Source organism: Heterocephalus glaber, unplaced genomic scaffold (genome assembly GCF_053883595.1).
Source record: "Heterocephalus glaber isolate CG9 unplaced genomic scaffold, H.glaber_assembly_v1.0 deba00000331, whole genome shotgun sequence".
Lineage (NCBI taxonomy): Eukaryota > Metazoa > Chordata > Mammalia > Rodentia > Bathyergidae > Heterocephalus > Heterocephalus glaber.
This window is the reverse complement of record NW_028258142.1, coordinates 51840212-51861612: the sequence shown is the minus strand read 5'-3', so window position 1 is coordinate 51861612 and position 21401 is coordinate 51840212. Positions and strand designations below refer to the sequence as shown.

Genomic DNA, 21401 nt, shown 5'->3' with positions numbered 1-21401 from the left:
TTGGACATTCTATATAAACATTTATCCCAATTAGGCTATATTTTATTGCTATATGAATATACAGAATGTACCTCATTTTTAATCACAATTTCAAATTTTTTTTTTGGTACCAGGGAATTGAACTCGGGACCTTGGACTTGTAAGGCAGGCAACAGAACCTAAATCCACAGCTCAAATTTTTTCTTAATGAACAACTTCATATTTTATAATAGCTTCTGGTAAATCTGGATTAACTTACTACCAGGTTTAAAACAGAAAACAGAACAACATTGTGAAAAAGGAAGAAAATGTCTAAAGGAGTAGGGGAAGTGGGAGGGTAGGGGAAAGGAAAGAAAAGAAAAAATATGAAAAAAGAAAAAAAAATGGGAACAGCTTTTGCAAATAGGGAAGGTGGAGGGGGTGAAGGGAGGGCAGGGGAAGGGGAAAAAATAAGAACCAAGATACTCATGTAAAGGTACAAGATCCCAATGAAGAATGTAACTGTACTCTACACTTAAAATGTACCAATAAACTTAATGGAAAAAAAAAAGAAAAAAGGAAAACAGAACAAGCCATGCCTGGGTAGGTGGTCACACTAGAAACCAAACAAGCATTAGGACACTGGTTGTCTTGTGCCGAGAAGGCACTAGAGCCTGCTTAAAAGAGCTTTCCCTGGTCCGAAGTGGGCCACTTGGGCATCAGAATGACCAGCTGACTACATCATATTATACCCTAAAAATCATAAGAAGACAAGACAGAAACACACATACACAAAACACTTACTTTACATTTTGGAGATTGCACCAACTAATGAGTTGAGAAGAAGAACATGAATTTCCTATAAGAAATACATTTCATGATTAATCATAGCTTTGAGGATGAAGGAAAATACAAAGCAGAAAACTCCAGCCAATAATAGCAGAAAGAATTTGATAGGATGAAAAAAAAAATCACCAGTTTGCAAATATACTAAAATAACCCATTCAATGACCATCATTCTATAATAAAGAAAATGGTGGAAGTTGATGAAGCTTGCAAGTAGGGGATGTAAGTTCTTTGTACCAGGATACCCTTCCCTTACCAAGTCACCATGCTGCTGTTCTATTTTATTTATTTTTTGTTTTGTTTTGTTTTGATACCGGGGATCGAACTCGGGTCCTTGTACTTGCAAGGCAGGCAGCCGTACCACTGAGCTAAATCCCTGGCCCTGTTGTTCTATTTTAAATGGCCATTTCAGTAAGTTTTTGACTTTCTTCAGTTTGTTCCTCTCTGTATCACATTTCATAAGTTGAAAAAATATTCTTAGTTTCCTGAGTCCACGAAAGGATTCTTATTTTCATAGTCTTTTAACCATTTCAATTGGCAAAGACATGGATGAAAATAGGATTTTGATGCATGTTTAAGTAAAAATTCCTATGTGGAGGTTAATTTTATGTTTTAAAAATATTGTTTTTTTTTCTTAAATTCTTTTATTGGTACATTTTAGGTAAACAACACAACACAGATATATTTCTCATTGGGAACTTGTACCTTTACATGATGCATCTTGGTTCTTATTTTTTCCCCATTCCTAGCCCTCCCTTCCCTATTTACAAAGACTTTATTTCCATTTTTTCTATTTCTCAGCATTTTTCCTTTCCCTTCTTTCCTTTCCTCTGTCCCTCCCACTACCCCTACCCCTTTGGACCTTTTCTTCCTATTTTGCATTATCCATTATTCATTCTAATCATTGGTACATTTTAGGTATACAATATAATGATATTCATCCTTGGAAATTTGCACCTTTACATAGTCTCTCTTGGTTCTTATTTTTCACCCTTGCCCAGCCCTCCCTTCAACCCCTCCAGTCCTCCCTATTTACAAAGATTTTGTTCCTATTTTTCCATTTTCTCATATTAATCCCATTCCCTTCTTTCCTTTCCCCTAGCCCTCCCACTTCCTTCCCCTTTGCCCTTTTTCTTCCTATTTCACATTACCTATTATACCTTTTAGTCCTTATTTATACTTTCAGTTTCTCATACCAGAGAAACTATTTGGTATTTATACATGTGTGTCCTATTTATTTCACTTAAGAGTATAGCCTCAATGTGCATCAATTTACCCATAAATGTCTCTAGTTACTCATTCTTTATGGCTGAGTAGTATTCCATTTTATTAAAAAAACACATTTTTTTAATCCAGTATCCAGTTGATGGACAATTGGGCTGTTTCCAAGTTTTACCTATCACAAACTGTGCTGCTATGAACATGGGTGCACATATATCACTGTGGTATGATACTTTTAATTCTTTGGGGAAGATCCCCAGCAGTGGAGGAGTGGGGTTCAATGGGACTTCCAGTCCTAGTTCTTTGAGGTATCTCCATACTGATTTCCACAGTGGTTGCATCAGTCTACACTCCCACCAGCGGTGGAGTAGCGTTCCTCTTTCCCCACAGCCCTGCCAGCATTTGTTATTGGTTGATTTCATGATAGCAGCCATTCTTTCTGGAGTGAAGTGGAATCTCAGCATTGTTTTCATTTGCATCTCTCAAATGACCAGTGATGTTGAACATTTTTATCATGTATTTATTAGCTATTTCTATTTTTTTGTCTGAGAAATGTCTGTTCATTTCAGATGTCCATGTTCAGATTGGGTCTTTAAATTTGGCATGTCTGATCTTTTTAAGTTCTTTATAGATTCGAGAGAGTAGACCTTTGTCTGAGGAAAAGCAGGTGAAGATTTTTTTTCCACATTGTGGGTTGTCTCTTCACACTGCTGGTGGTTTCTCTTGCTCTGCAGCAGCTTTTTAATAAGAAGAGATCCCACTTGTTGATTGTTTGTGCTAGTTCACAGGCAACTGTGGTTTTGTTCATAAAATCTTTTCCTACATTGATGCCTTTAAGAGTTCTACCTAACTTCTGTTCCAACTGGTTCAGAGTTTCTATTTTAATATTTAGATCTTTAATCCATTTTGATTTTAGTTTAGTGCATGGTGACAGATATAGGTCTAGTTTTAATCTTCGCAAGTCGAAACTCAATTTTTCCAGCACCATTTATTAAAGAGGCTATCTTTCCTCCAGTGAGGGCGTCTGGCTTCTTTATTGAAAATAAGATGGCTAAGTGTGCCTGGCATTGTTTTTCCATCTTCTAATCTGTTCCACTGGTCCTCAGGTCTGTTTCTTTGCCACTACCAAGCTGTTTTTATCATAGTAGCTTTGTAATATAGTTGCAGGTTAGGGATTTTGATACCCCCTGCCATGTCTCTGTTACCTAAAATTGCTTTTGCTATTCTGGGTCTCTTCTTGTTCCAAATGAATTTTTGCACTGTTTTCTCTAGGTCCATGAAGTATGCTACTGGGATCTCCATTGGAACTGCATTAAATCTATATAGCAGTTTTGGAAGTATGGCCATTTTCACTCTATCAATCCTTCCTACCCAGGAGCAGGAGATGTCTGTCCATTTTCGGATATCATCTTCAATCTCTCTTTTCAGAGTGCCAGAGTTTTCAGAGAAGAGGTCTTTGATTTCTTTCATTAGGTTGATTCCTAGGTATTTCAGTTTTTTGGATGCTGTTGTGAAAGGAATTATTTGCCCTATTTCTCTCTCAGTGAGTCTGTCATTTGTGTAAAGGAAAGCTATTGATTTTTGTGTGTTGACCTTGTAACCAGCTACTTGACTGAATTTGGTTATTAAGTCTAGAAGACTTTTGGTGGAGTTCTTGGGGTCTTCTATATAGAGTATCATATCATCTGCAAATAATGACAATTTGACTTCTTCATTACCTATCTTTATTCCTTTTATTTCTTTCTCTTGTCTAATTTCCGTGGCTAAGGTTTCCAAAACTATATTGAACAAGAATAGTGATAGTGGACATCCTTGTCTTGTTCCTGATTTTAGTGTGAAGGATTTCAGTGTTTGACCATTTAGTATGATATTGGCTGTTGATTTTTCATAGATGGCTTTTATCAGTTTGAGGTAGAGACCATCTATTCCAATTTTTTGTAGGGTTTTTATCATAAATGCATGTTGGATTGTGTCAAATGCTTTTTCTGCATCTATGGAGATAATCATATGGTTTTTTTCCTTGATTCTATTGATATAGTGTATTTCATTGATTGAGTTATGTATGTTGAAGCATCCCTGCATCCCTGGGATGAGTCCCACTTGATCAGGGTGTATGATCTTCTTGATGGTCTTCGGCATTCTATTTGCCAGTATCTTATTAAGGATTTTTGCATCTATGTTCATTAGTGAGATTGGCCTACTTAGTTCTCCTTTTCAGCTGGGTCTTTCTCTGCTTTGGGGATCAAGGTGATGCTTGCTTCCAGGAATGAATTTGGGAGTATTGCTTCCCTTTCAATTTCATTGAAGAGTTTAAACAGTAGTGGCAGCAGTTCCTCTCTAAATGTCTTGTAGAATTCAGCAGTGAAGCCATCAGGGCCCTGGATTTTCTTAGTTGATAAGGTTTTAATTACATTTTCAATTTCATTGGTTGATATTGGTTTGTTTAGAATTTTTAGGTCTTCTTCGTTCAACTTTGGTAATGCATATATATCTAGGATTCTGTCCATTTCTTCTGTGTTTTCCATCTTATTGGCATATTGGTTCTGGAAGTAGGTATTGATGATCCTCTGGATTTCTGCTGAGTCTGTTGTAATTTCACCCTTTTCCTTCCCAATTGCATGGATTTGGGCATTTTCTTTCCTTTTTCTGATAAGGCTGGCTAAGGGTTTGTCAATTTTGTTGATTCTTTCTAAGAACCAACTCTTGGCTTCATTGATTTTTTTGTATCATTCTCTTAGTCTCCATTGCATTGATTTCTCCTCTGATCTTTATGATTTCCTCCCTTGTATGAGCTTTGGGGTTGTCCTGCTCTTCGTTTTCTAGAAGCTTGAGGTTCAGCATCAGGTTGTTTAATTGGGATCGTTCTGTTTTCCTAATACGCGTATTCACTGCTATGAATTTCTCTCGTAAGACTGCTTTCCTTGTTTCCCATAGATTCAGATATGTTGTATTGTCATTGTCATTTAATTGAAGGAACTGTCTGATTTCTTCTTTAATTTCCTCTGTGACCCATTGATTATTCAGTAGTGTGTTGTTCAATTTCCAAGTGTTTATGAAATTTTTCCAGTGTCTTTTGCTGTGGATCTCCAATTTCATCACACTATGGTCTGATAATATAGAGGGGATAACTTTAATTTCTTTGCACTTACTTAAACATGTTCTATGTGTGAGTATGTGGTCTGTTTTGGAGAATGACCCATGTGCAGCTGAGAAGAATGTGTATTCTGATTTTGTGGGGTGGAAGACTCTGTAAACATCTGTTAAGTTCATTTGTTCAAGAGTTCGATTGAGTTCTAGTATTTTGTTACTTATTTTTTGTCTAGTTGATCTATCTATTTGTGACAGTGGGGTGTTGAGGTCCCCCACTACAAGTGTATTAGTGCATATATGACTTTTCATATCTGTTAGTGTATGTTTTATATAGTTGGATACACTAGTGTTTGGTGCATAGATATTTATGATTATCATCTCTTCCTCTTGGATTGTTCCCTTTACAAGGATTTAGTGTCCTTCTTCATCTCTCTTAATTAGTGTTGGTTTGAAATCTAGTTGATCTGCAAAGAAATTAGCTACTTCTGCTTTTTTTTTGGGTTCCCGTCACATAGAGTATTGTTTTCCACCCTCTAACTTTCAGTCTAGAGTTTCCTTTTGAATTAAGTGTGTTTCTTGTATGCAGCATATTGTTGGATTTTGCTTCTTGACCCATTCTGCCAGTCTATTTCTTTTGATTGGTGAATTGAGACCATTAAGGTTGATGGTTATAACTGAAACGCATTGACTTGTTATTGCCATGACTTTTTCTTTTTGTTGGGTTCTCCCCATTTACATTTAATTTCTTGTCATGCCAGATGGGTTCATTCTGCTTTGCTTCCTGGGGTTGTGATCCTCATTGTCTGTTCCTAGGGTATTGTGTAAAATTTTTTGGATTGCTGGTTTGGTATTCATGAAGTTCCTAAGGTGCTCTTTGTCATGAAAGTATCTTATTTCTCCATCAATTTTGAAAGTTAGTTTTGCAGGGTCCAACAATCTTGGTTGGAGGCTGTTTTCCTTTAGGGCTTGGAATATGTCACTCCAAGCTGTTCTTGCCTTGATGGTTTGTGTTGAGAAGTCTGCTGTGATTCTGATGGGCTTTCCTTTGTATGTGATTTGTTTCTTTTCTCTAACTGCTTGTATAATTTTATTCTTTTGTTGAGCTTCTGGAATCTTAACAATTATATATCTATGTGTAGATTTTTTTTGATCAAGGCTATTTGGAGTCCTATATGTCTCATTTATCTGTATGTCAAGTTCTTTTCCCCTGCTTGGGAAGTTTTCTGCCATTATTTCTGTAAAGAGTTTTTTTTATGTCATCTGTACTCTCTCCTGTTTCTTCATTGACTCCAACCAGTCTTATGTTATTCTTCTTTGCATCGTCTAGCAGTTGCTGGATTGATTTCTCATGTTCCCTTATAATTTTGAAGCAATTTTTCTTTTCCTGGTCATTAATTGCAATCTTATCTTCTATATCTGAAATTCTGTCCTCACGTTGGCTCATTCTGCTGTGTAGACTTTCAATGGAGTTTTTCATGTCCTGGAAATCTATTCGCATCTGTTTTATAGATTCCATTTGTTTCCTATGTTGGGATTCCATCATGTTCCTCAGCTCTTCTCTAGATTTATTAATCATGTCTTGCACTAGGAGCACAATTTCTCCTGTTATCTGAGAAATTATTTCTGATTTCATTTTTTCCAGATCTCCTTTTGTTGCCAGTTCAGTGGGTCTAGGTGGTTGAGTATCAGAGTGTTCCATCTCATTTCCCTTTGGGGTTGCTGTAGGTGATCTGGAAGTCTGGTTTTGAGACTTCTTTATGTGTTTTCTCATTTCGACTGGGGAGTCAGGTGGGGGTGCTGTTGGCACCCACAGGTCTCACCTCCTCTGAGCTGGAGAGGTGGGACAGGGGCCGGGAGTGGCAGTAGGGATGGTGGCCTTGAAGCCCCTTCCTCTGCACTGGGAGCAGAGGGAGGGATGATGGCTGGGAATCTCCTTCCTCTGGACCAGGAGCAGTGGAAAGGCAGCTTGGAAGCCCCTAGCCCTGGGCCGGCAGTGGCGGGATGGATGGTGGACCACAAGCCCTTTCTTCTGGGCTGGGAGTGGCAGGGTGGATCTTTAAAAATATTGTTTACTTTTTAAAAACTGTAACCAGTGCTGATAGATAACATACAAGCAGTCTTAATTTTAAGTCTCAATGTTAATAAACACCCCTATAATATCCATCTTTTATTTATATTTCCAAATAACTTTCTTTGAATCACAGTTTATGGTTTGTAATCCATCAGCTACAATAAAGAATTAGTATTATACTTGTTACCTTTTTACTTAACACATAAAAAGAGAAAGATATAAGAAAATGGTCTTTTTTAGAACTTCAGTACTTATTAAAACAACAGTTATAGATTCTTGTTAAATGACAATTGTAAGATACTGTTTATTTTTTCTGTGCCTAGTTAGTTGGGCTAATTGGTCTTCAGTATGTAGAATAATACAATAATAACTGACTCAACTCTTTCAAAAATTTCATTGAAAGTCTTTCTGGCAACAGAATCTCAAGAGAATTGCTGAAGAATAGAGAACCCATTTTCACCTTGAGAGCTTTGCTCAGCTTAATCTAGACACAACCTGATAACAATGTTCTTTTTTCTGCCAAAAGACAGTCAGTCCATCAGCTTTGAATTTAGAATTTTAGAGAGAATTACAGCCTAGTAATAAAGAAAGCTCATAGAAAACTTGTGGGATAACTTTGGCAATCCTGTATAAAACAATTGGGTAATAACCAATCACAAGGCAGAAGAGATTAAACCATGTATGGTGTGTGTTTGGGGAAGAGGACTCTGACCCACATAAATTAACTTGAGGTGCAATTAATTACTTTTTGATGAAAACTAGAATCTTACTGATATTTGACAGAAAATTAAAAAATTCAAACCAACACTACATATTTAGTCTACCATGTATCTGTAAAAATAAAGAAGTGATTATATCCTGCTGTCGTGGTTAACAGACACTTGGGAACCTGGTGAACTCAGTTTTAAGACATATTTCTACCACTAGTTTATTAGATGAATTAGGTCAGTTATCTTTATTCATGTAAGCCATGCATCCTCTGTTTTAGGGTGTAGATGATGATACTGCAAACTCCACAAAGTTGCTGCAATGTGCCAGTGAAAAAAATGTATGTCCTATTACATAATCTATAATCAATATAGAAGGAAGCTATATTTATATTAGGATTTTCATGGTAGAACCAGTAACTATTTGCTGCTAGTGAAATTACTTTGTACAGTTTTTGATAGGTTTTACCAATCAAAATTTGCCTGATTGCATGACTGCTGTAGATGTTTACTGAAAGTATAGATTTTTGGCCATGCACTGGACTTGCTGAGTCTGACTATTAAGCAATAGGGAGGAATGTTTGGAATATATATTTAATGAACACCTTGGGTTGTTCCTATGCTCAACATGCCTTGGAAAGAAGTACTAGTGTGTATGAAATGTTCAGCCACAGAATGAATCACAAATATGCTTCTATTGTTACTCTAATACAGACAACAATGACCACAGTCTATGACTTTAACTTACTTCTATTTCTACATTCTGATCACTTATTTTCTTAAAAGTTTTATTTCTTGATTTGAGAGAAACTATTTCTAGAATATATAAGAAAAAGAAACAAAAGTGAGGGGTGGTCAGAAGCCCAAGACAGAAAAATAGGAAGGGTCAGAAAAATGACAGTTTTGACATAAAGTATGTTTATTATTTTCTATCCCAATTCAAATTTTATGACTAGGGTATTTAGTATGTTCAATTTGTCTGCATTTTATGTATTCTTATAAAATGTATAATGTTTTATATTACATATAACTTATTTTATGTAAACATTATTGTGATGTACCATTTTCTTCTTACATTTTACACTAAAATTCTATGTTCTTAAGATTCATCTGAGTACTATGTGTGTATCTATTTTTCTTCTAATTGCAATATAAAACACTCCACATTTCATTCTAGTTTTGAATATCCAGATTACTCTAAATTTCTTACCAGCACAAATGGTGCTGGGTAATCAGCAGAATAATTTGTGGTATAACTTTGGGAAATGCACATTTTCTATGAATGCAGGGTCATAAGTTCCTGCCCATATTGTACACCAGCTTGTTGCTCAGCACATTGCCCCTGCACTTTCAGCAGGACAGGACATCTCCTAAAGTTAAAAATTCCTATCTTTTCTTGGCGTATTTAATTTCCCTAATATTTTCCAGCAAGACAATCTTTCTGTCTTAATTTGCACTTTTCAAAAAATTGTAGATTTTCAGCATTTTGTGTATGTGCTATTTAGGGTTAAATAGTTTTGTTTCATGAAACTCTTTGTTTCATTTGTTGAGTAATTACCCCAGAATCTGCTATCAAGTCCATGTTTGCAAAGAAAGAAACCACAATGGGCATTTTTGGGCTGTTTTCCCAAGGTACTGCACCTGCCTTCTCTATTGACATTTACATCTCAGATATTCTTATATAACCTAGTTTATAAAAGTTCTTTCTCAGAGAGATATAAAGTTGGCAAAGAAGAGATTGTATGAGCACAGAGAGTGCTTCAGGCCTATCTTCTTCTGGAAAAATAACAGAGAATGAAAGGGAATATGTAAGTTAGCACCCCATTAGAGGTGATAAAAGCCAGCATAGAACGAAAGTATTTTAACTATATTGGGTCAGCCCTAGGATGCCTCGCAGCATGAACGACATGTGGTATCACAGAAATAGTCAGGGTTAAATATGAAAGTCCACAGAAAAACGTAGATACTCTTTCCATGCCTACCCCCATCATTTCAAATGTTGAAAGTATTTTTCTTTTTCCATTTGAATCTCACATTAAGTGAGAAACGTCTTTTAAAATGGTTGAAAAGAGCTTCAGAATCTAGTGTAGGGATTATAAATAACTAAAATTGTTCTTAGCATCCTAGATAGAAGCAAAAGAGAGCATCTTTTAGGCCAGTTTTGGAGTCTGTTGATGAAGAAAGAAAATTGACCAATATTTTATCAACTTTATTCTGCCAGCCAGCAGTTGTCTTCTGTAAATTCTTTCTGAAGGTTCCTTCATTTAGCAAGAATTACTAATCTTACCTCTCTAGCTATTTTCAAATTCAATCTCTTTCTATTTTCATTTTCTCCTATATTGTTTTAAATTAGAGGATATTGGTTATAAAGATTAGTGGGTTTCATTTTGGCAGATTTGCACATGTACACAGCATACATTGATAAAGATAATTTTAAGGGCTGTTTGGATAATGTAATTTGGGGGGAAACATTTATAGAAAATACCAAGTAGCCAATCTTTGGAAGCACTAACAGAAACAAGAGCTGGGCCCCAAATTAGGACAAATCAGAGCCCATAGGGGAATAGGTCATAGGTTTGAGACATTCCTTAGGCAAAATGCAGCATACAGTCACTATGGAGATAGTGAGGCAGAGCAAAAGTCCATTTAAAATGTCTTAAAGAGGAGTAACAAGCTATCATGGATTTGTTTGTCCAACTTACCTTGTGTCCACAAGGAGTATGAAATGCTGAGAACGGAGATGCTACTGGAAATAGTTTTCCACTAGAGGCAAATAGGAATAGAGTTGTTGCAGTGGAGAGGAAGAAATGCCACTGGCCATAACAAAGATGAAATCTGAGGATCCAGAATGGAGGCACACAGCACTTATAGGGGCTTTGACCCAAGAGGAGACAGATTTCAAAGCAAGAGCTGAGGCTGGCACCAGAAGCACCTGTCTAATCTGCCTACAGTCGCATTTCAACACAGGCCAAAGAATCTGGGAGAAGTAAAATGGTAAACAATCCCTCAATTTTGTTCACTAATATTTATGTTACTCAGAAAAAGTAATCTATTTTTTTTTCCTGTGAGAGGGAAAAAAACTGGTGAAGTAAACATAAAAAAAATTGGTACTTGTTATCTGATCTTCTTGATATCAGTGGTAGTATCATTTTAAAAGTTCTTACTTAAAATTTCCCTTGAGATGAAAAGCAGTATTTAGTCATTTTATTAAATATGTCAACTATAGAATAGTAAAAAGTAAATAGCTGCCAGTAACAACCACTTTAAAATTTTTGTGGTATTACTTTTTAAATGTGAACTATTTTTACAGAAAAGAGGACATTTTTCGCATGCTGTTTCTTTTCTGCTATTTTTCATTGAAAGTTTTACTTTCCTATATTATTTAAGGTTTTTTTTTTGGTACCAGGGATTGAAATCAGGTCCTTGCGCTTGTGAGGCAGTGGTGGAACCACTGAGCTAAATTCCTGGCCCCCTATATTATAAAACATACTTTGCCCATATCTTCTAATGTGCCATCCTTTTCCTTGTCTTTCAAGTTAAAATAGGATCAAGCACATCAAATTACTTACAGTAGGCAATCTAGCAAATGCTCTCTATATTTCTGGAAATTCCTTAAGTGTTTATTTTTCTCCAGGACCATCAATTCCTGCGTCTAGTGAATTTTTGATGCCTTCTCTGTATTTTACCACTCTTGGGCATATCCTTTTCTCCATCCAGTGCTACTCTCAACAGCTTCTGAGAAACTTATTTCAAATTTACCAGCACAAGACTGTGTGTTTATATGGTTTACTAAAGATTTAACACAATAGAAGGCAATATATCATTGGGCAGCACAATAAAAATGGAAAATGCAATATTAGGTATTATTTTTCTTAAAATCGTCTAACATAAATGTGTTTTACTAAACTCAAATCATTCTCTTCCCTAGAAGAAATCTGCTTATGCTTAAAATAGTATTTTTACTTCCCACGTAAAGACCAATAAACCATACAAGCTTATATGAAGAACAGTTATGCCATACCACTGGAGAGATATAGAGAATGTTTAGACATAAACCAGTAAGTGTGGCAACAGCTTCCTGCAGGTGTTTTTGGTGTACTGTGGAACAGTACTTAGCTCAGCTCGAGTCAGAAGGACTAAGTCACAATTACCCTAGACCTGACTCTGATGGGATGAATAAGATTTATTTAGAGAAGAAACATTATGAAGCATGAGTTTGAGGGAAACAGGACTGGAGGGAGGTTTTTGGAAGTTAAGAAAATAATTATTTTAGACAAACATTGCTAAGATCCTGAACTGGAGCAGCCATGGCACAAAAATGAGAAGTCAAATTTGAAAGCCGGGCCTGATGGTTCATGCCTGTAATCTCAGCACCAGGGAGACTGAGGCAGGAGGGTCCTGAGCTTGAGGCCAGCCTGTATTACCTAGGGAAAAGCTGTCTTTAGAAACCAAGAAACAAAAATAAACCTTACACAGTATAGGTAGAAGTATAATATCAACTTTCTTCACACAAGGAATAATATTGATGATGTGATGGCCAGCTGAGAAATACTGCTCTGGAGTATAGTCCAAACCCATAGCATATAATGCAACATATTTTTCTTATTTGATTCCATTGTACTCCAGTAATGACTTTTGGTGTTCTCTCTTAGTCCTTCTTACTTCCTCTTTGGTTTTTCCAAGCCACAGCATAGATGCCTTCCATATACTGTTCCCTCTACCAGGAATCACACACAACTGCATGGATTTGAATAATTTCTATTCATTCTACAAATATCAGGACATTTCTTGTATTCCATGTGAATAGTTTTTGCTCTTTCTACCATGCTGACTTAATACTTCTTCCTGTAAATATTTCAGTACCTAGAACATTGTGTTGTTAGCATTTTCCACTGAAGTTCTTGAGGATCTGTGTTTTACTGTCCCTGAAGTTACAAAACCAGCATATAGTAGTGACTGAGGAATGAGAGAATATAATACAAAAATTGATTAAAAGTGCAAAATTGCTTAGGAAAATCCTGATCCAGTAATTTGGCAGTAGAGGGGAACTGAACGTACATAAGGTCTCTTTTTTGGATGGTTGATCATTCTATTAAACTCTTCTATTGCTCCTTCTTGGACTTTGATACTAAGTTTTTCCTGAGAGTTTGGCATGGAAGTTAGCACATTTTTCTCTAAATCTCTAACAAGTAATGGGCAACAAACCAGATTTGGAATGTAGGTTGTAACTTTATAATTTCTGGTCTAGACTTAGGGTTTAGATGAAGACATCTAGACCCCTGGAACAGATTATGTTGGGTTTAGGTTAATATATCTGCCAAAGTGTGAAATAGTGCTGAGTTTTGATAATCTAGGGTTTTGTGATGATTAATGCATGTGTACAGTCTAATCTAGGACATAACTCCGTAGGAGGACTTCCAATGGTTTGTCTCATTGGAGATTAGGAGATAAATCATTCCAGTAAAGTTTCTATGATAGTCACAAATCAGAGGTGACACTTTGCAACATTTATTTTTTTGTACTGAGGATTGAACTTGGGTCCTTGTGCTTGGACAGCAGGTGAAACCACTGAACTAAATTCCCAGCCCAGAGGTGATACTTTGAACTCTTCTGTATCACATTATCAAGCCTGAAGCAAATCCTGGACTACTTCATTGTCTCATGCAAGAGATGCTCTGTCTTTTTTTTTTTTTTTTTTTTTGTACTGGGGATCAAACTCGGGACCTTGTACTTGTGAGGCAGGTGGCAGAACCACTGAACTAAATTCCCGGCCCAAGAAATGCTCTGTCTCTCAGAAACCACTGTGACAAAACTTCCTCCTGGTGGGCAAGGGACTGAGTGTATCTGAAACACTTCAAGGCTTTCTGAGTCCTTTCTTGGAGAAGTAGGTTACTGCTAGATGTCCCCTAAGACACAGTGGCACCTCTGGCAGTCATAGTAGTTTTGTTCATTCCTTCAGGGCTATTTTAACAGTGTTCTTCCTGTGACTACAGTGATCTCATATTTTAAGAGTGAGTTTTCAGAAAGTTTGCAGAATTCTAGGGAGGATAAATAGACAGCATTCCTTTAAAACATTAGGATATATCGTAAATGCTGAAGAGGTAAGGATACTTCAAATCACATTTTAAAGATGTTTTGTTAATAAAGTAGTACACATCAAGCATTTTGCAGTGACTTGCTGATAGTATGTTCTCTATGAATGTTTTCAAAGTGATCCTAACAACTACCATACTTATTTAGAAAATAACGAGTAGATTTATTTATTTATTTACAGGAAATGACATTTGTAAGCAGCGTGTAAGCACTACATTGGGGAGGTAGAGGACACATTGCAGTATTATTCATTTATGATTCTCAGAATTAAATAAAATCTCAGGTAGGATGTTTCCAGAAATGTTAGTCACATTGGAGTTGTTACATTTGTGTGGAAGTAAAGGTGTAGTTGCAAATGGAGAATTTTTCATATTTTTTGATTCTAAGACTTATTTTTTTGTATCTCTTTCTTTTCTGTGTCTGATATTCATTGCTTTCTCTGATGTTGGCAGAAGCAAAGTGACTTTTACAAAATGCTCTCCTTGGGCATCACCTTTGCTGTCATCTTGCTTCAAGACTCAGTTCTTGCCATGGTGAGTGAGCACCTTCCGAAGCAGCACCTGCTAAGGAACAACTGCTTTGGGAGAGCTCAATGTGACATCCTTGGAAACAGATGAGCTGAAGAAAGACAGTTATTTTATTGGGAGGACAAATTCAAGGTAGGCCACAAAATTTTGTGAGGAACAAAAGCAAACGCATGTGAATTAGGAATTCTTCAATTTTAGCAATGTATTTCTTTTATTGTATTGTCACACTTTGGGATCCTTCTTGCATACTTGTGTTAAATGAATGCAAACATCTATAATACTCCCATGCAGTACTCAACATCGTGAATAATTTATAAGGAACTATGCTGGAATTATTTTAAAATTTTCAGTTACTTTCCAATAAAAGTTCAACTCTTTAAAGAAGTAAGAATTTAAGGAGGACAGAGTATTAACAGCACAATGAATTCACTTACTGTGGGGAAAATTCCTTAGTTGGTAAGATCAACTCTAGCTATTTGCAACCATAGCAAATAAAATGACGTTATTCTTAGACTGTATTAGGAACTCTATTTCAGTGCTATAATTTGAACATGCTCTTTTCCTTTAATTAGAGATTTAACAGCTTAAAGAGTCAAAAATAATATTCTTAAATTTCATAAGAATTTTTACATTTTCTTTAAATTTAAATACAGAAACCCAGTTTAGGTCACTATTTTTATGTGCTTGCACAGGTATAACTGAGACTATATCTTCTCAAATTAACAATTGATTAACCTTGACAATAAAGTGTCAAGAGAATAAATTTAATGTTTCATTAATTATTCACCAGATATACATCAGATTTCTTAGAATACATCAGATTTTTAGTGTACCTCAGATTTTTTAGTATTCTGCTGCATATGAGTCATACATATCATACAATAAAAGTTTTTGCATTATTTAAAAAAATAATTTGAAAGTAGAATTTTCAAGAAGCATTGTGAGTAGTTTAGAATAAAGTATATATCTAATTTACAAATGTGAAAACTAATACAAAAGAAGTTCAAGTGTCTCAGCTAAGTCCATGTAGATGATTAGTATCTTTCTCAGGACCAGAAATCCATGGCACTGACTCTCCATCCAGTGCCTAATAGTCTACTTTCTTTCAGGCAGAAACATGAGGCTGAGCTGCTGACACAGTTTGTGAGTAACGGATATAAGCCTCATAGAAATATTTCATTTCCATCAATAAAAAGGAACAGGAAATATTTTTTCATGGAAATTTAGAAGTGTCCTGTCTCTTCCTCTGTGGTGATTCCTCAGTGGATAATGTGTTTACTTCCAGATTTTGTCTGTGTGGACCGAGCTTCCTGGGAGATCAGCTCATCCTACCTCGTACTTATACCACTTCTGAGCAATGACCATCAAATGCTTGGCCACCAAAGATATCTAGGAGATCAATTGAGCCAAACTCTCCTAGGAATAACTGAAATAAATGATTGGTTTTCTGACATTCCTGTTAAAATTATAAAATAGTAAAGGGTTTTTTTGGTATTACTTTTACTCGGGCAGTGAAAGAAGAGTAAATGTTGGATGTGCATGTATATTGCAGGGTGTGAGGGAAGGAATATAATTCACATTGTAATATTTATTTTTGTTGGTTTTGAAAAAAAAAGATGTTGTATTTTTTTTCTATAAGATATTCTCCCAACTGGACAATAAAGCCCATTATCAAGATTATATTAGTAGGAAATAACACCACAGTAATAATTTTGATTTAATCATAACTACAAAGTGAAACAGAGTTCTAGAAAATATCAAGTTAACCAATGAATCAGTAATGAACCTGGAAAAGACAAAAACCTCTCAGGTTTTCTGACTTCTAATTTACTCCAATTCAGAAGGAAAATTTTATTTCCTGAAATGTTAATGAGGAATGTTAACTGGACCTAGAATATAAACCCAATAAAGCAAATAAAAGTCAGACATTCTCAGGCAGGTCTGGAAAATCAGTTAGGACTAGAAAAATTCTCCTGAAATAAACCTTGGGAGGGTGACATCAGAAGGGAAATGGTATTGTACTACTCTGAGCACTCAGAGATCTTCTGAGGAAGGGAAATGATGACCATTTGGGTTTGATTTTAGGAGTCTGTGGCCAGATGAAGACTGGATTCTATGATTGATTCTCTTGGGGGAAAATTCTTTGGTTCCAACAGCCTGGAGACTTCGATTTTTTACCGTTCTTTCTCTGAGCTGCTCAGCTGAGTGTGTGTCAGTCTGGACATGCATTTCTCTTTGCAATCAAATTCACTGTCATTGACAAATTTAAGAGAATTAAGGGCATCGTTGCATTTAGCCTGCAAAGCCCATTTTCATACTGTTTTTTTTTTTTAACATTTCCATTTCCTCAGAATGTTGTTTGCTTAGTCTGTTGGACAGGGAAAACACTGCTGGTGAAAATAAGAGATCCAGAGGACTGTCTGGTTTGTAAACCTCCCTGTTGCCCTTGCCAGCTACCTGAGAGTTAACTGATCTATTTTATCAGTATTACTGTGTTCATTGTACCTTCCCAGTGGGACAAGGAATCTCCAACAATCCATAAAAACAATTGTTTTTGGTCGAGAACAATCTAGTCATGCTTTGCTGCTTCTCTTCTTGGGTGGCGTGTGTAAGGTATTCCCTTTTTTATTCAATGTGCAGGGGCAGCTCTAAATTGGTGCAGGTCTCTGTTCCAACCACTCCATTTACAGTGTTGCATTTGGAACAGTTTTGAGGTTTACAGCTGTCTGAGCCCATTACTGAGGCAAAAGATTTTGCTGTTTTTGGTTCAGTCTTATGGATGCCTTTGGATATACTTCAGATAAGCACGGATCAAATCTAAGAAACTTTTGAAGTTTGCTCATTAGTTCACTCAAAGGAAAAGCAAAAAGGCAATTTCCATATGAAATTGGGTATCATTTCACAGTCAATACTGAATCTTGTGTCTAACAAATTTCCAGCTGTCAATCTTTGTGAATGACTCCCTACTAAGAGCTTAGTAGTTGTGCCCCAGAAATGGGCGGAGTGCATAGACTTTCTGCTGCCTAATGAAAGCCCATTGTAGAAGAACCCTTTCATAACATAATTTAAAAGCCTTTTAAAGCTCCACACCTCCACCACTAATTGCTAGGCTGGGCATTACTATAAGAGGCCCAGACTGCTGTTTTAAAAGGTTTTTAAATGATGGCGTGAGGAAGTAAAGCCCTGTCATCAGAAAGCATTTTCAAATGTCCTCTTCTTCCTTCTGCTGGAAGCAGCAATCTGGACTTGGCCCATAATGAGACTGAATGGCTGTCCAGTGTCTGCTGCTCCAGGAAGCAGCAATGAACAGGGGCAAAAGGGAACAAGGGCCTTCTTTGTACTGTACGTAGCTTGCTTTAAAGCGTAGAAGAGGATTTCTGGGTGTGCACTGAGACCAGAGGCCCCAGGTCAGTTTCTCCCTTACTCCTTGCTCCCAGACTCCAAATAACTGGGAAAAAGAAGAGAAGCCAGACCACCAGGATCTTTTAAGGAAAATGAAACAAGTAACTCTGTGCAAATCCCTTCAGTATTGTGGGGAAAGACTTCTTTAAAATATATTCTAGGATAATTATTTGAATAATGTTACATTATGGGTTTTATGAAGAAATATTTTTATGGTACAATTTTTTTTATTTTAGTATTTTTTAATGAAGTGTTCGAATAGCTGCCAAATAATGGGGAGATTAGCACACTAAATTAAGTCATGGAAATGTTTTATTGCTCTCATTTATTTCATGATAATTACCATTCATGAAGGCAAACTCCTTTTAATAAGCATTACTTGCTAGTGTACTCAAAGTTTGCTCTTTGACCTAGCTCTGCCTATTTCCAGGTACTTTGGTTTGAGCCTTTCGACATAGAAAATTGAAGAGTTGTGTCCAGCAGAGGGCAAGAAATTGATGATGTTTTAAAATAATTTTAGTTTAAGGCAGACACAGAGGATAGCTATGCTTGTCAAGGAGGCATTACTTGTTCAACCTACCCATAGTAATCTATTATTTCAAGTTTAAAGTTAATGCAGATGATTAAATATTGTGTATACGTTTCCTTTTTAAGACTATGACATATTAAGAGATTTACTGCATTTATTACTTATAATTCAACTGCTTCAACAATATCTTTTGAAATAACATAATAGAAAATAAAACAATAATTAATAAATATACAATAACAATATTCAAGTAAAAAAACTAGTGAAATATAACAGTTAGAGAAAATGTTATGTTGTAAGATAAAATAGTCTGTACAATTAACTGTTAAATGTGGTTAGATTATTCCTGGCTATTAGAACCAAAAGAGAAGGTAAAATTCTCTTTTCATATACAATAAAGGAAAAGAAAAGTTTTTTCAAAAGACATATCATTGCAGCTATTAACATTAACATGATTAATATCAATGTCCTATATCCTGCTTCAGAATTTCAGACTAGAATCAGATATGTAGAAGAGATGTACACTTCCACCTTTACAAAGAAATGTTTGATTTTTAAAATTTTTCTTTTAGTGTCTATTTTAAAATTTTTCTTTTGACATCTCAGAGACTTGGAAGTCAGTTGAGTTAGGAGATCTATTCAGAGAACATTGCATTTTTAAGGTAACTATATTTAAACCATTGAAAATGACAACATACCTAAGCAAAGAAAAGCAAAAACTAGGAACTGCCTATAGTTCTAGAGAATATTATACACTCCTTAAGAACTGCTGCAGATTGAAATTTTCTTTTCATCTCAGTCAATTTTCTCCTCTTGTTAAAATATACATTAACCGAGCTCTGAAGATAGAAGAGCTATCTTCCTAACCTAACTACCCTTCCTAACCCTAACTATCCTCCTAACCTCTCAAAGTCAGGTCTAATCTGAAATGCAAATAAATTCACTCTGGTTACCAGAATAACTGAAGCTTGTTAGTATAGTTTTCCTAAGAAGTGCACAGTGCCTTCCAAGCATTCGTCACTGAATAAATTACACTAACCCAGTCAGTCTAATGCCATCTACTTAAAGTCACAATGCCTTCTTCCAGGAGGGCAGCCCCTGTGCAGTGCAGCACTGAGAGGCACTCAAGAGAGGTCAGAAGTAAACTGTGCCTCCATTGGAGGAGCTATTTGAAAAGAGAGAACACTGTTGCTTCAAGTCTTAGTGAAATACTTTTTTTTCCAGCCAGGAGATTTGATATTACTCTACTGGAGGTGAATAGGGTATTTGAAACTGAATAGGTCCTGCTATGCCGGTCCTGTTAGTGACCTTTTCAAAAAATCGAAAGGTAGATTTGCTGAAGTCAGGCTATTCTGAGTGTCCTGCATCATCATTTCCATCATTCAAAAGAATGCCACTGGCTTCTGACATGGAGAAAGGAAGAGTGTAGATTGGGGAAATTGTTGTGGAATCAATTTGGTTCAAGCTTTTCTATTTTCTCATTGACTAGCTCAGATGCCATCTTGTCTGTTAAATAAGCATGATTAAATGGCTTAGCCAGCTCAAGTCAAGTGAAAAATATTTCTACAGTTTCCTTAGTCTACTGAGATTGTAAAATTGCTAAAACTGCTTTCTCCTATCCCTGTCTTATTTTTTCACCATACTCTAATGAAGAAGCTAGATTTATAGATGTCCACTCCATAGTCACCAGTGTTCATGCTGCAGAAAACTATGTCCAACAAAAATCTGTCTGAAAAAAAAAAAAAAAGAAAGAAAACATCAGTGAATACCTTGAAAGGCATTTGTAGATGTAGAACTATTGCATGAACCAAATGAAGCCTTCTTGTCTTGAGATCCTGTTTGGTTCTTACTATGGCAGAATCAGTTCCTAGGAGAGAGCTGCTTGCTTTAGGATGCCCTTCAGATTACTGTGAGGTCAGTTCAACAAGTGTCTTCTGATTAGAAATGTTTGACTTTGGTACTTACTAGCCATGTAGTCATGGAAAAACCACTGCATGGCCTCAGTCTCCACATGTCTAAAATGGACATGGCAGTCTATGCCTTTGAGTTTTGTGTGCTAGATAAAAATACTCATGTAGGACTGGGAATGTAGCTTAATGCTCTAGCACTTGCCTAACACGTGTGAGGTCCTGGGTTTGATCCCCAGCACCCCCACCCAGAGCGTATCAGATATCTAGTATGTACAGCAGGCCTTCAGAACATGATCGGTCCATTGGCTGCCTTTGCATATCATTGTGTAAACTTAATTAATATAATTTAACTCCCCCTTTCCTAATATGGCACAATGCTTTGACATCTGGAAAAGTAAACAGAAATGTGAAAATAGAGATTTTTCTCTGAGAAGTGGCACTGGGATATGTGCTTGTCAGGAACAGAGTATTTACTTTGCATTGGGTCCCAATTTCTTACAATGAGAATGCATATAGGTATCATTGTGTAAAAATGTACCATGAAATAAGTGTAATCCTGGAAATGGGTCACATAAATGCAACACCAAGTAATCAATGCATTCTAGAGGCCTCACTCTGCTCTGTATTTCTGTGTATTACATAGGGAGCAGCTGGAAACATAGTGACCAAATATGCAAGTGTTGCTTTGACTACTGATTTTCCTTAATGTGCATTGCAAGATTCCTTTGCTTTATAATTTGTATGTCATATAACAACTGTTCATCCGCATAGCAAAGAATTAGAAAAAATAATTTTGGAGCTGTACAAATATGGTCTTCAACTTAATGATATGATGGTTCAACTTAATGATGGTTCAACTTACAATCATTTGTCCTCATGATGGTGAGAGGTAGTAAGTGGACTAGTCCTCTCGGGCTGCTAGGCCATATCTCCCAGCAAGCCGTGATAACATAGGAGAAATCTCTGGTTGTCATAGTGGGCTGTATTTGCTAACTATAGTGTTCTGTATGTTAGATGTATTTAATACATTTTTGATTTACTATAATT

The 21401-nt window shown here is 36.2% G+C and overlaps 1 long non-coding RNA gene across 1 annotated transcript in view; it reads left to right on the top strand.

The window, feature by feature from the left end:
• Positions 1 to 11185: 11185 nt before the first annotated feature.
• The window catches only part of LOC147830135 (uncharacterized), a 124817-nt gene continuing 114601 nt past the window's right edge, over positions 11186 to 21401 (top strand). The window contains exon 1 of the long non-coding RNA XR_015442366.1: positions 11186 to 14645. This is a non-coding gene — a long non-coding RNA (uncharacterized LOC147830135). The remainder of the gene's footprint in view (positions 14646 to 21401) is intronic.